General features: G+C 37.7%; 3 pseudogenes; 1 reads left to right on the top strand and 2 right to left on the bottom strand.

Moving 5' to 3' along the window:
• Positions 1 to 5,251: 5,251 nt before the first annotated feature.
• On the bottom strand, positions 5,252 to 6,267 carry LOC130829578 (guanine nucleotide-binding protein G(I)/G(S)/G(O) subunit gamma-10-like; annotated as a pseudogene).
• A 234-nt stretch (positions 6,268 to 6,501) lies between these two features.
• On the top strand, positions 6,502 to 8,090 carry LOC130829468 (nucleosome assembly protein 1-like 4; annotated as a pseudogene).
• A 2,891-nt stretch (positions 8,091 to 10,981) lies between these two features.
• Positions 10,982 to 11,830, bottom strand: LOC130829401 (histone H2A.V-like; annotated as a pseudogene).
• Between the last annotated feature and the right edge of the window lie 1,327 nt (positions 11,831 to 13,157).

The following is a 13,157-nucleotide window of genomic DNA, read 5'->3' as shown; positions in this document are numbered from 1 at the left end:
CATTTTATAATTACATTTAGGGGGCAATTTTCATAAAAACTTGACAATTCCTGCAGTTACCAGGAAGTTAACAAAAACACGGTAATTTTCTCACTCTGTATAGTGGGACACCAACTGCAGTATAACAGAAGATTTTCCCATGTTCCCAGAAATATATCATAATTTATAAAAGGACTGTCTAGATTTAGTTTTGCTTTTGAGTTTTAGCAGAGACAGAGGAGCCAGCTGGTAATTAAAAAATGCCACAGGAATATACACAATGGCACTTTATTATCGTTCTTACATTATAAATTGTGGATTCTTTTTTTTGTCTGCTTGATAAACAAAAACTGATTCTTGGGAGAGTAAGGATCTTTTCTGGTGAATACAAGGAGAAAATAGTAAATTGAGACTATCTATTTAGAGAATTTCTCTTCTATTATGCCATCCTCCACAAGTATTTCTTTTTGGTGTTTCCTTTCTGCGATGTTGCCTTTTTTTTTTTTTTTTTGGTGTTATGCTCTTAAAGAAAGAAAAGGATAGAACAAACAGAATTGCTGCAGGATAAGCATCCTTATTTGGTCACAAAAAATCTCAAAATGATGAAATGGGTGTTAATTGAATATTTATAAAGGCACATTATTACATTTTTCAGGTTCTTATGCTCAGGGACTTTTAATGAATTAATTTCAAGTATGGGGAATATAGATGACCAGAAAAACACAAAGATTCAGGAGCAGCATAAATGTGAAATTTGTTGCTCACTATTTTTTTAAGAACTTTTATTAAGATATAATTGACATATAATAAACTGTATGTATTTAAAGTGTACAATTTGATGTTTTTTTCTTATTAGTAATGTATATATGGAAATCCCAATCTCCCAATTCATCCCACCCCCCGCCACTTTCTTTCATTTCAAGTTTGCAAACTTCTGAGTTTTGGGGTCCTGAATTACTGTTTCAGGTTTGATCTGAATCCTCCCAAATGTTGCATAAATTTTTATAATTGATATAAAAATTAATTATCCACTTCAGAGAAAGTTAATTTTGTGGTATTCTGTGGCTGATTATTGCTAATCCAGTATTTTTATGGAATGATAAACTTTATTATTTTTTTCTGATTATACAAAATGCAAGTAACAAAAATCACTGGATATTTCAGGTGAATTCCTATCTGTAAGATTCTTCATGTTTCTATCAGAATTTTGCAACTGCAGAACATAAAATACATTGCTGTGCACTTGAAGACTAGATGCCAAATGTGAGAGGGCATCTTCACTCTCTAAAACAAAACCCGACAACAAAACAGAAAACCACTTGGAGAAGATTATTTAAACATTTTTCCTTTGAAAATAATGATAAAAGTTTAGTATTTGCTTCCTTTTACTCCTTTTATCTCCCTGAAGGGTGCCACTGAGAGGTCTGTGCTGACTCTGATTCACCTGAGTCTTTGGGAGTGAGGTGAACGGTTAACTTTGAAGGATGAAGAAATAGTTTACATTAACTTCAAACATTCGGTGCCACAACATTATCTGGCTTTAAACCCTGCAACTTTTTCTACCTCTTGGTTAAGCAACAGTACCAATGTCTGCCTGCCTCTACTGGAATCTTTTTCACAAGAGGTCTTCTGTGTTTGAGTTAGAAGTTTTGTGCTTGCTTAACTTGAGAAGTAATTCCCAAATAAGGTTTAATATATGATATTTTTGATAAACAAAATAAAGCAGTAGAAATTTCTACCTTAATTGAATCAAAATGGTTTGGTTTTATATATGTATATAAATATATACATATATTTATGCAGCACAGAACATTATAATTACCTTTTTAAAATCTGGATGGTAAACCACTATCATTACTCTTTTCCACAACTGTCTTGGCTAGTATCACCTTATTATTCTTCTCTTAGAGTGTACAATTTGGTATCCCAATCTCCCAATTCATTCCCCCCCCAACCCTCCCCGCTTTCCCCACTTGGTGTCCATATGTTCTCTACATCTGTGTCTCTATTTCTGCCTTGCAAACTGGTTGATTTGTACCATTTTTCTATATTCCGCATATTTGTTTTTCTCTTTCGGACTCACTTCACTCTGTATGACAGTCTCTAGGTCCATCCATGTCTCTACAAATGTCCCAGTTTCATTGTTTTTTTTACAGCTGAGTAATATTTCATTGTATATATGTACCACATCTTTTTTATCCATTCATCTGTTGATGGACATTTAGGTTGCTTCCATGTCCTGACTATTGTAAATAGTGCTGCAATGAACATTGGGATGCATGTGTCTTTTTGAATTATGGTGTTCTCTGGGTATATGCCCAGCAGTGGGATTGCTGGGTCATATGGTAACTCTATTTTTAGTTTTGCAAGGAACCTCCATACTGTTCTCCATAGTGGCTGTATCGATTTACATTCCCACCAACAGTTCAAGAGGTTCCCTTTACTCCACACCTTCTCCAGCACTTACTGTTTGTTGATTTTCTGATGATGCCCATTCTAACCGGTGTGAGGTGATACCTCATTGTAGTTTTGATTTGCATTTCTCTAATAATTAGTGATGTTGAGCAGCTTTCATGTGTCTCTTGGCCATCCGTATGTCTTCTTTGGAGGAATGCCTATTTAAGTCTTCTGCCCATTTTTTTAATTGGGTTGTTTATTTTTTTGATATTGAGCTGGATGAACTGTTTATATATTTTGGAGATGAATCCTTTATCTGTTGATTCGTTTGCAAATATTTTCTCCCATTCTGAGGGTTGTCTTTTCGTCTTGCTTATAGTTTCCTTTGCTGTGCAGAAGTTTTGAAGTTTCATTAGGTCCCACTTATTTATTTTTGTTTTTATTTCCATTACTCTGGGGGTGGATCAAAAAAGATCGTGCTGTTATTTACATCGAAGAGTGTTCTTCCTATGTTTTCCTCTAGGAGTTTTATAGTGTCTGGCCTTGCATTTAGGTCTTTAATCCATTTTGAGTTTATTTTTGTGTATGGTGTTAGGAAGTGTTCTAATTTCATTCTTTTACATGTAGCTGTCCAGTTTCCCCAGTACCACTGCCTCTTCTCCATTGTATACCCTTGCCTCCTTTGTCATAAATTAGTTGACCATAGTTTATCTCTGTGCTTTCTATCCTGTTCCATTGATCTATATTTATGTTTTTGTGCCAGCACCATACTGTCTTGATCACTGTAGCCTTGTAGTATAGCCTGAAGTCAGGGTTTGGCTATATTTTGAATGTTTAGTTCTTTAACAAAATTTGACAATTTGATTTTTCACGTTTGAATATCAAATTACTATTATGAGATGTGACTTAGTTGCATAAGAAAAGGGAGTTTTAATTTTTATTATACTGTAAGTTTTTTTCTTTAAGACATGCAAGTTAATTTTTTCCCCTCACAACTTCTTAAAAAAGTTTAATTTCAGAAAAAAAATAAAGCATATTTAGCATAGATGTTAAATTTATGATATAGTGCTCTGCACAGAGTATTGATATGCTCTATTAAGAACCTGAAGTTCTTAATATCAAATTAACGCTATTTGATTTCTTGGGGCACTTTCAAGTCAGATATCTCATTGCCACTGTTGGTAGCTGGAAGGTTCTGGAAGCCCACCCACATGTGGTATAATTTGACAATGAACCCAAATACCGTGTGAGGAAATGGAAACTGAACAGTAATTTTTTGGGCTTTTACAAGAATTATGTCTTCAGTGTAACACTGAGCCCCATCACTGATGAAATCCAGTAGTTTCCCAACAACAATATTATTTGGCTATCAAGGTTGTTTCTTCAACTCCAGTGTTATGTCATGGATTTCCCTGTTGCTCATACCTCTCAGTGCTAGTCATCTTTTTAGATGTGTTTAGTCTCTTATGGAAGTTGAAATAATGAGCCCTGATACTCAAATTTCTATTGCTTCTAAGGAAAAAGATAGGATGAATTTAATTCTGAGAGCAAAATGCTGCCTTTACTAGTCCATGGAGGGCCCAGATTAAACAGGGAAGTATTTATAAATCCCAACTCATTTAAACTGTCTCATGGATTTTTCTCAGGGGTTTGTTTTAATATCCTGCAAAAACATTTCAAAACCAAAATAAAACAAATTCATAGGGAGATGGAAAAGAGGAAGCTTTCCTGAGCCTTTCCAAGTTGGAGAAAAGTTTAACAATTTTAAAGTATTTGGAAATCTTTATAATAGCTCAGCCATGTGTTGACTCACTCACAGTGACTTCTCTTTGCAGTAAATCTTGTGAGATAAAGTGAGAAGACTATAAAATGCATTTTAAAGCCTGTCATGGAGGATAGAAGTGGTGTCTACTTATTTTTTTTTTGTCATTATCAGAAATTAAGCAGAAATTTTATTTTCAAGCTCTTCAAAGATTATAACAAACACAAAATATTCTTTTAAGTGTCCCAAATTAAATCAAAGGCACATCATCAAAGTAAAACACTTGTGACATTAAGAATTCATTTAGGTTGTAATATTTTCCACATTACTTTTTAAAAATCATTTGCAATGTTCTGTAGATCACATTTAAGTATTGTTTTAAAGACATGAAATAATTTAGTATTTTTTAAAGTAAAACCACCTCTATAAAGCAGAGGAACTTAAAAAGACCAAATCTGCTTCATATACAGGATGGGGCAATCTAATACATAACACAACATTAATCTTTTCAAACAAGCTCCCATGTTTAGTGTTAAAAAAAAAAAAATCCTCTCATTTAGAAAAATCAACACGTCATTTGATTAATAAAGCCCATTTCCCCCCCAATTTTATATTTGCTTGTCCTCATTTAGAAATTACAAATTCATGTGAAAAGAACCAATTTTGTTATGGAATAAAAATCTTAGTCGGGAACAACAAATTACAAATATTCAATTTTTTTTTTAACAAAAAATACTTTTTTCCTCCCCAAAATGTAAACACCTAGTAAATAAAACATACATAACATTCCAGGTATAGAAAACTAGTAATTCACTTAATGAAAGAGGTGTATTTTGGTATATTTGGTGGTAAGGTTTTTGTCTAAGTATAAAGCACTTCAACAAAAACCCAGGCCATTATTATTTAAAATCTACTCCTTCATCCGGTTTCCTTATTAGAGTAGAAACTCATCAATTTCTGTAGAATTTTGGCTAAAGGACCAGGCCACAGGAAAGGGCCTGTGAAATATCTAAAAGTCATTTGGCTGGAGAAATGTTTTCTTGAGACTTGGAGGCAGTCATTCATCACTTTGTGCTTGAAAGCATTCCTCAGAGAACTTCTTCCCTACAGTCTTCAGAGTAAAGCACTGGATCTGGGCTCCCAGAAGCGGTTGCTTCCGGCTGGAACACCTACCAGCAGGGCAACCTTGCAGGAGTTCTGCATGCTGTACTGTTGAAGCTCTGCGGCTGCCTGAGGGACCTTGATCAGAGCTCTCCACAGGGGCCTCCAGCTTGAGCTGCTCCACCAGGCGCTGCAGGGCGCTCACGCTGGCCCTGGAAGACGTGGCGGCCGCCTGGGCTCCGGGCGCGCGGGTGGGCACCGGGAGGCGCGGGGAGACGCCAGGCTCCGTAGGCCCGGCACCGCCCGCTGTCCACTTATTGATATATAAAGTGCAGAGCCAACCTGAGAAAATATTGTGAATTCAATCAATATATATATTTTGTTCCAGGCAGTGCGGTATGTGTTTCACCGGACACAGCTAATGCTATGTTTTTCTTATCCTCAAAGACCTCATAGCCCAGTGGTGATGGTGGAAGTGGGGGCTGGTTAGAGGCAGTGGTGGCAGTGAGTAGGCATCTGTGTGTCAGGAGACAAGGTAAGGTGAATATTCCATGATTAAAATAAATCCAGTATGGGACGAGCAATGTTCATCATCAGTTTTATTCATTCATTTATATTAACTGAATACTTACTATATGCACTATTAGGTGGAGGAGATATTACTTTATCAACCTTCCCCTCAAGGGTTCTAGTGGAGAGGAAAGAAACAAGAAGACATCCTGATCTTAGAGTGTGATGAGGTACAGATGATGTACTGGAGGGGCACAGGTTTGAACATGTGTGAAGGAAAGGATTAGGAGTAATAGGAAGCAAGGCGGGAATCACTGGCAGGGGTCAGAACATGGACAGACTTTTGGACCTATATAGTCCAGTGGTGGGATGACATTGTGAAGCATTACCACATGTCACCTTCTCCACCCAAACCACTCCTTTTTATGCCATGATTCTTCCTTATGTGCTACTAGTCTTGAGGTCTTTGAGAACTCCATTGCTCCCTGAAATCAGAGCATACAGGTACACACGAACATGCATAAGATTATTATTGGTTTTTACTTGAAAGAAAACACCTATCACGAATATAAAAGAGAACATCTGGGAGACTACTAAGCCACGTTATTGTGTCCGGGAGGTGTTTAAAATCTCCCCCGCCTTAAGAGGGAGATGCCTCTGTGCTACCCTGTCATAGGAGTTGGGAAGGCTAAAAGCAGCACAATGACAGATATTTGAGGATGTTCTTTCAGACTCCTTAGAAGCTGCTAAAAATGCAAATTAATAAAGAAATTCTCATGTACCTGGTGATGCAAAATCTTCAAGTTTTGGTATCTTGACAAGAATGATTTAAACCTGTCTTTTACACTCCTTCAAGCTACACTGAACTTTATATATGCAGAGAAAAGAAGACCAGATGCACTGAAATAACTTCAGGTAAAATGTGCTCATTTGGAAGCCAAGATCTATTGAAGAAATTATGTGTGGAAATTAAGTATGCAGCATTGAACTGATCTTCTTTTGGCAAGGGAAGGAATTTTCTGTGGTAGTGTTGACCTTCCAGGAGCGGAAGTAGAATGGCATAGTGAAAATGATGCAGAACATAAATTGGCTGGAGTCCTAGTGATGGTGTGAATGTTTGTGTCCTCCCAAAATTTATATGTTGAAACCCTAACCCCAAGTTGATGGTTTTAAGACATGGGGCTTTTGGGGGGTGATTAGGTGATGATATTAATATCATTCATAAAAGAAACTGCAGAGAGCTAGCTACTCATTCACCATGTGAGGACAGAGAGAAGTAGGCAGTCTGCAACCCAGAAGAGGCCCTTCATCAGACCATGCTGGCACCCTGATCTTGGACTTTCCAGCCTCTAGAACTGTAAGAAATAAATGTTTGTTGTTTATAAGCCACCTAGTTCGTGGTATTTTCTTATAGCAGCCCCAATGGACAAAATAGTTTCAAAAAGTAAAAGAGAGCAGAAGAAAAAACAGCAACAACAGGAAAGCCAGATCCTAATTCAATTCCAGACTTTTGGTCTCCCTGCTCTGGAAATGTTCCCCAATCGCTAGATGGGTAAGTGAATTAGTACAGAAATATGGTGAACCAATCTTGAAAAGCCTGTAGGATATTAAAGTAAATATTTCAGGTCCTGACACTCTATGTCTTTTGTTTTAGATTTCCATGTTGAACCCAAAGATTACTTTACCTATAAAGTTCTGACAAAAACTTACAAGGGGAAATCAGAGCCAGAAAAGGCAGGTCATTTTTGCTTTGCAGGCCCTGAAATAGTTGACTATGATGGGTGTAGTACTGATTGGAGAAAAAGAAAAAGGTTACAGTTAAAACAATCAAGAAAAGCAGAAACATAAAGTCCAGGCACTGTTAGAACAATTATTGAAAAGGAAGTATGGAGAGATTCTTTTTTTTTTTTTAAATTAACCTTTCCAGTTTACTGATAGCATCTGGAGATGAAGAGTCACTAGATGAAGGTTCAGAATTCACATTAGCATCACACTTTGAAACTCCATGCTTCTAGAAAGAAACAGTTCCACATGCTGTATATTACTTTACTGGAGAAGCTGTAGAAGTGATAATAATTTTGAAAAAGCTGAGGAAGGGGAAGAATATAGGTATTGGAAAGTGAAAGGAGTAGAACGCTGGACATTGCTGAAGTTGACCCCAATTGTAATTTTTTGTCTGTGTATCTTTCACACAAGTTTAGAAGAAAAGCCACCTGACCTGCTGAATGCATGTAGCAGTAAGAAGCAAGTACTCACCTCGGGGCTTGACCATGTGATGGGTATGTCAGAGCACCAGCCTTACCAGGCAGGAGCTTCTGTCATTGCTGCTGCAAATTCTTAATGACAATGTTTATAAGTAGCTTGTTTTCAAGTGAATGGCTTTCATTTTAACTTTTTTTTAAAAAAAATTTTGCTTATCTTGTCACTTAAATGTTATCAGAAAGAAGAATAAAGCTTTTACAGTACATTCTATAGGCTTGGGTACCCAGAATCCTGGTGATCTTTCCAGGCCCTAGGCTGAGGGAGGACCTCATAGAGAATGCATTGGGGTTGGGGATGGGGTGGGAGATTAGTGTTGGAATGGTCCCTAGACAAACAGGAAAGATAATATGGTAATGTGATTCGTGGTTCAAAGCCTCTGGCACCTGGTAATTATTGGCCTAGTGAATGCTTTTTTTTCTCTTCACTTTTTAATAAAAAGAAATTTACTTTGAGTTGACACCTTTACTACCCTATCTCAATTACATATATCAACTCTAGCATTTTACCATTATTAGGGTGTACTAGTCAGGGTTCTTCAGAGAAATAGAAGCAATAGGAGACACGTGCGGGAGCATGTGCACACGCGCGCACACACACACACATATGGCGAGAGAGGGAGAGAGATTTATTATGAAGAATAGGCTTACATAATTATGAAGGCTGAGAAGTCCCACAATCTGCTGTTTGCAAGCTGGAGAATCAGGAAAGTTGGTGATGTAATTCTAGTCTGAGTCTAAAGGCCTGAGAACCAAGGGAGCTGATGGTGTAAGTTCCAGTACAAGGGCAGAAGAAGATGAACGTTCCAGCTCAACAGACTGACAAGGCAGGAAGTAAAAAGGAGCAAATCCCCCCTTCCTTTGACTTTTTGTCCTATTTTGTTCTTTTTGAAGGCTGTAAAATATTGGATTGAGTCCCACTTACATTGGGGAGGGCAATCGACCTTACTGAGTCCATTGATTCAAATGCTAATCTCATCCAGAAATATTTCCACAGACACACCCCAAAATAATGTTTAATCTGGGCCCTCCTTGGCCTAGTCAAGTTGACACGAAAAATTTAACCATCACGTGGGGATTAGCAGATTGTTTCTGTAAAGGGCCAGAGAGTAAATATTTTAGACTTTGTGGGCTACATATAGTCCCCCCTCCCCTTATTCTTCTTTTCAACTATTTAAAAATGTGAAAACCATCCTTTGCTCCCAGACTGTGCAAAAATGGACTGTAAGGACAGATGTGGCCCATGGATCATAGTTTGTCAACACTTTTAGCCCACAGGTAAGTGATGTAGCTAATATAACCACCAGTTTACAGATAACTGGAATCTCAGAAAGGTTTAATAACCAATGTATTATCTTGGATTTTTAAAAGTTCTTGTAAGACTCTCAGCACTTTTATCTTTCCATTGCACCACTGTTCCTTCTCAGATCTGATCTTTTATGTGGACAGCTTTGTTTTATTATCACAAATGAGGAATGATATTAAGTAGCAATATAATTTGTTGACCAATTACTGTTAGAAAGACTAACCATTAATTCCACTAAAACTGAAATCATTGCTTTGACAAACATTTTCCAGTATGGTATTAATTAACAAATATTGATTAAACATCTATGGACAAAGCACTGTGCTAAGGACTTGGAGATATGGTGACAAAGATTCTTTCCTTGACCAAATTCTAATCAGGCTCTTCTGAGCTCTTTTTCAACTAGGTCTTGACTTTGGACTTCTGTGTTGGTCTCTGTATTATAACATTTTAACAAAAACACTGCTAAATCAGTTTAACCAGAATACACCGTCTTCAATATCTGATCGTCCTCAATACCCAATTGAGTCCCTCATACTCCATCATCTTCCAGGTGACGTTTGATCACTTTGGGCTGCCTTCAGCAAGAATCCTGTTAGATCAGTTTAGCCAGAACCCTTCTTACCCCTGATATTTCCTTTTAGTAATTTTCCATTTACTGACTCCCTTGCCGCCATGCACCCCACTCCTTTGCTATAAATTCCCACTTTTTCCTTGTTGTATTCAGAGTTGTGTTCAATCTCTCTCCTCCCCTACAATACCCTATTGCTGTGGTCCCTAGCCCTATCATGATAGTTCTCCTGAATAAATGAATTCTGCCTTATTATTCTTTAACAAGTGACATGAATAATTTTTTCTTTAAAAAAATGCAGGATATAAGACAGACTGTCCTTGTACTCACAGAAATTACTATCCAGAAACAAACTTTAAACAAATAATTGAAAAATTAAAGGAATGGCAAAGAAATCAGGTTGCTGTAGAGTTACTCATAAAAGGCTCCTATCAATCAATCAACACTTAGTCAGGGTGGGGAAGAGAGTTGTAGTATAGGGAGCTGAGAAGGGAGTTGTTTTAAGGGAGACAGACTTTGGCCATGTGACTTGCTGTGGGTTACCTTACCACTACCTATTCCATCCAAAAGTCTGTTTTAATTAAAGAGTCAAATCTCCTTTAATAAAAGGTGAAGTTGGAAAGGGTAATTTTAAAAAATATGGTTTATCAATTCCATTTTTGTGTAAAACACATGAGAGAAACCTAGCCAATGAATACACAGCTGCTGCCACACAAAAAAGTACTTTTTTAAAAAAATTATTTTTTGATATAGACCATTTTTAAAGTCTTTATTGAATTTGTTGTAATACTGCTTCTGTTTTGGTTTTTTGGCTGCGAGGCATGTGGGATCTTAGCTCCCCAACCAGGGATCAAACCCGCATCCCCTGCATTGGAAGGCGATTCTTAACCACTGGACCACAATGGAAGTCCCTAAAAATGTACTTTTATCAAACTTTCAGTCTAAGAACCTACAAATGCTCCTTTTATTACGTCTGAAGTAATTGTCTATGCTTTTCTATTTAACTGTTTCAAAAATTCCACATATCCCCATTATCTTTCTTCTGTCGCAGTTACTGTACAACGACAGGGAGGAAGAGAGTCGGTTAAAACAACTGTCTAAGCAGTTTTCTGCTGTTCTTTAACCAGAGACTTGTGGATGTGAGGAATCACATCATCCCCAGCTGTGGTAGCCTTGATAAGTGAAACCAGTCTCCCGTCACCACTGATGGCTCGCTGCACGGTCATCCGCGGAACCTGGAGATCCTTGGAAGCGTCCCCTGCCGGCTCCAGCGCCCGGAGAGCTGCGGGCCGGTGCACTGCAGCAGTGGCACCCACATTTCTGTGTGGCTCCTGGGGCGAGTCTTCAAACGTCTGTGCATGCGGCCCGCGGGAAACTGTAGCCCAGCGCTCTGTGAGCAGACACTGCCTTAGCCAGGCCCACTGTCCTGTCCAGCTCTGCTTGTAGCCGAGGTCTCAGCCCTCGCGTCCTCGGCCCAGCCCCGCCCCCTGCCCGCCCCCTGCCCCCGCTCCTCTCGGCAGCCTCTGTAGCACCGACCTCGGCCGGACCGGAGCCCCTGGAAAGGGTAATTTAACTATGACAGTTGTACCCTTTAGCTCAGGGATTCTCTGATTTGGTTTGAGAGTTTATTAATTCGCCGAGTTTGTTAAATATGCCAGTTCCAAGGCCTCGTTGTGGAGATGCTGATAGGGTCTGGGAGAAAGCGTTGCTCTGGAACACTCCAGATGATTCTGAGGTGGTCGGTCCGTGAGCCACACTTTTGAAGATTATGCTCAGGACAGAAGGCAAAGGTGTTATATTGGTCTTTGTTCCCTCAGCCTCCCGAGAAGGAATGCAACAGCTATCTCTAAGACCCTATTTTTCAGGAAGTGAAACCCACCTCAGACCTTTGTTAAGGAATCTAGGTCTTTCTCGCCTCCGGCTTTTATGCATTCACCCCGCCTCATTTCTATCCTTACCTTCTGAGGTATGCTTGGATTTTCTTGTCATTACTTTCTTGCCTTGATTTGTGTTGTGTTTTTCTTTTTCAGTCATGAATTTTGTTGAATGCTGGCTACCCCAGAATAACACCTAAACAACTCATTGAGCGGACAAACGAATTTATTCTTACAGTGGTAAGGGGGAACATTGCATTGACAGTGTCTTAGCATCTTAGAGGGAGGAGGACAAAATTAGGATATTTATGAGAGTTTTGGAGTGTTGTTTAAGTCTGGACTTCCAATGCAGCGGCTTGATTAGAGTTGGGTAAGAGTCATAGTATAATAGTTTAAAATTGGTGGATTTTGAGGTGATGGGTCCAGAGTCTGGGAATGTAAACTGTCATATCTGTTTTTTATTGAAGAGTTTACGAATCTTTCATAAAATTCTTGAACAAAAAAGTTATTTTTTATCTTCCTGGTCAAGAGTTTCCTGGAATAGTAAAGTTATATTGATGAGGACAGTGGAATAATAAAGTCGTGTGAATTTAGACAGTAAGCTGTGTTGGTGAAGATGGTTTCAGCTCTCACTATTTTAAAATAGAAAGAATTCGAATTATACGTGAATTTCTTTATTGGTTTAATTTTACTGGCACAAATTAAAGCATGAATTTTTTTTTCCCAGAAAAGTCTCAAGTTTGTCATATTCCCTGGGTTCTTTAATGCTTGAGAATGTTGCTGTTTTAGCGTGGAAGAGATTTTGGTGGAATATAATGTCCTTAGGGCAAACTTTGTTTTTCTCAGAAATATAAAAAAAGTTTTCTAATATTTTCCAATGTATACTTGGATATAGACATTAGAGAGAAATAAGATTACATCTACTACTTTTTATTTAAAAAATTTTAAATTTAAGTTGACATTAAATTCACATAATTTTAAAGGAAGAAAAAGAAATGGGTGAACTTGAAAGAATTGCTAAATTGAAGTATCCATGAAAAGAGATAATACTTTGTAAAGAATCCTTCTAAGGTTATACCATAGCAAAAGGTTATGAAAAAAGTGAAATCTTTGGAGCCATTTTTTTCATGATGTATTTTTTAATGTTATCTATTATTTTGCTATTATGATATATAAAAATATTTGTGCTTTTATATTTACTCCTGTCCCTTCTTCCTCTTGCTGATTTCTTAGGTAAGTTGTCATTTTAATGTTTTCAAGTTTATGACATTTTCAGTGCTGTTCTGGAACCACAAGTCTTGCCGTCATTTGTTTTATCCCAGCTTCTCTATTTAAGAAAATCTTTATGTTGATTCATGTCTTGATTGGTTGGATTTCACTGTCAAGTAAATTTTCTGTC

This window comes from Hippopotamus amphibius, chromosome 1 (genome assembly GCF_030028045.1).
Source record: "Hippopotamus amphibius kiboko isolate mHipAmp2 chromosome 1, mHipAmp2.hap2, whole genome shotgun sequence".
Taxonomy (NCBI): Eukaryota; Metazoa; Chordata; class Mammalia; order Artiodactyla; family Hippopotamidae; genus Hippopotamus; species Hippopotamus amphibius.
The sequence above is the reverse complement of the archived record's forward strand: the minus strand, read 5'-3'. Positions and strand labels throughout refer to the sequence as shown.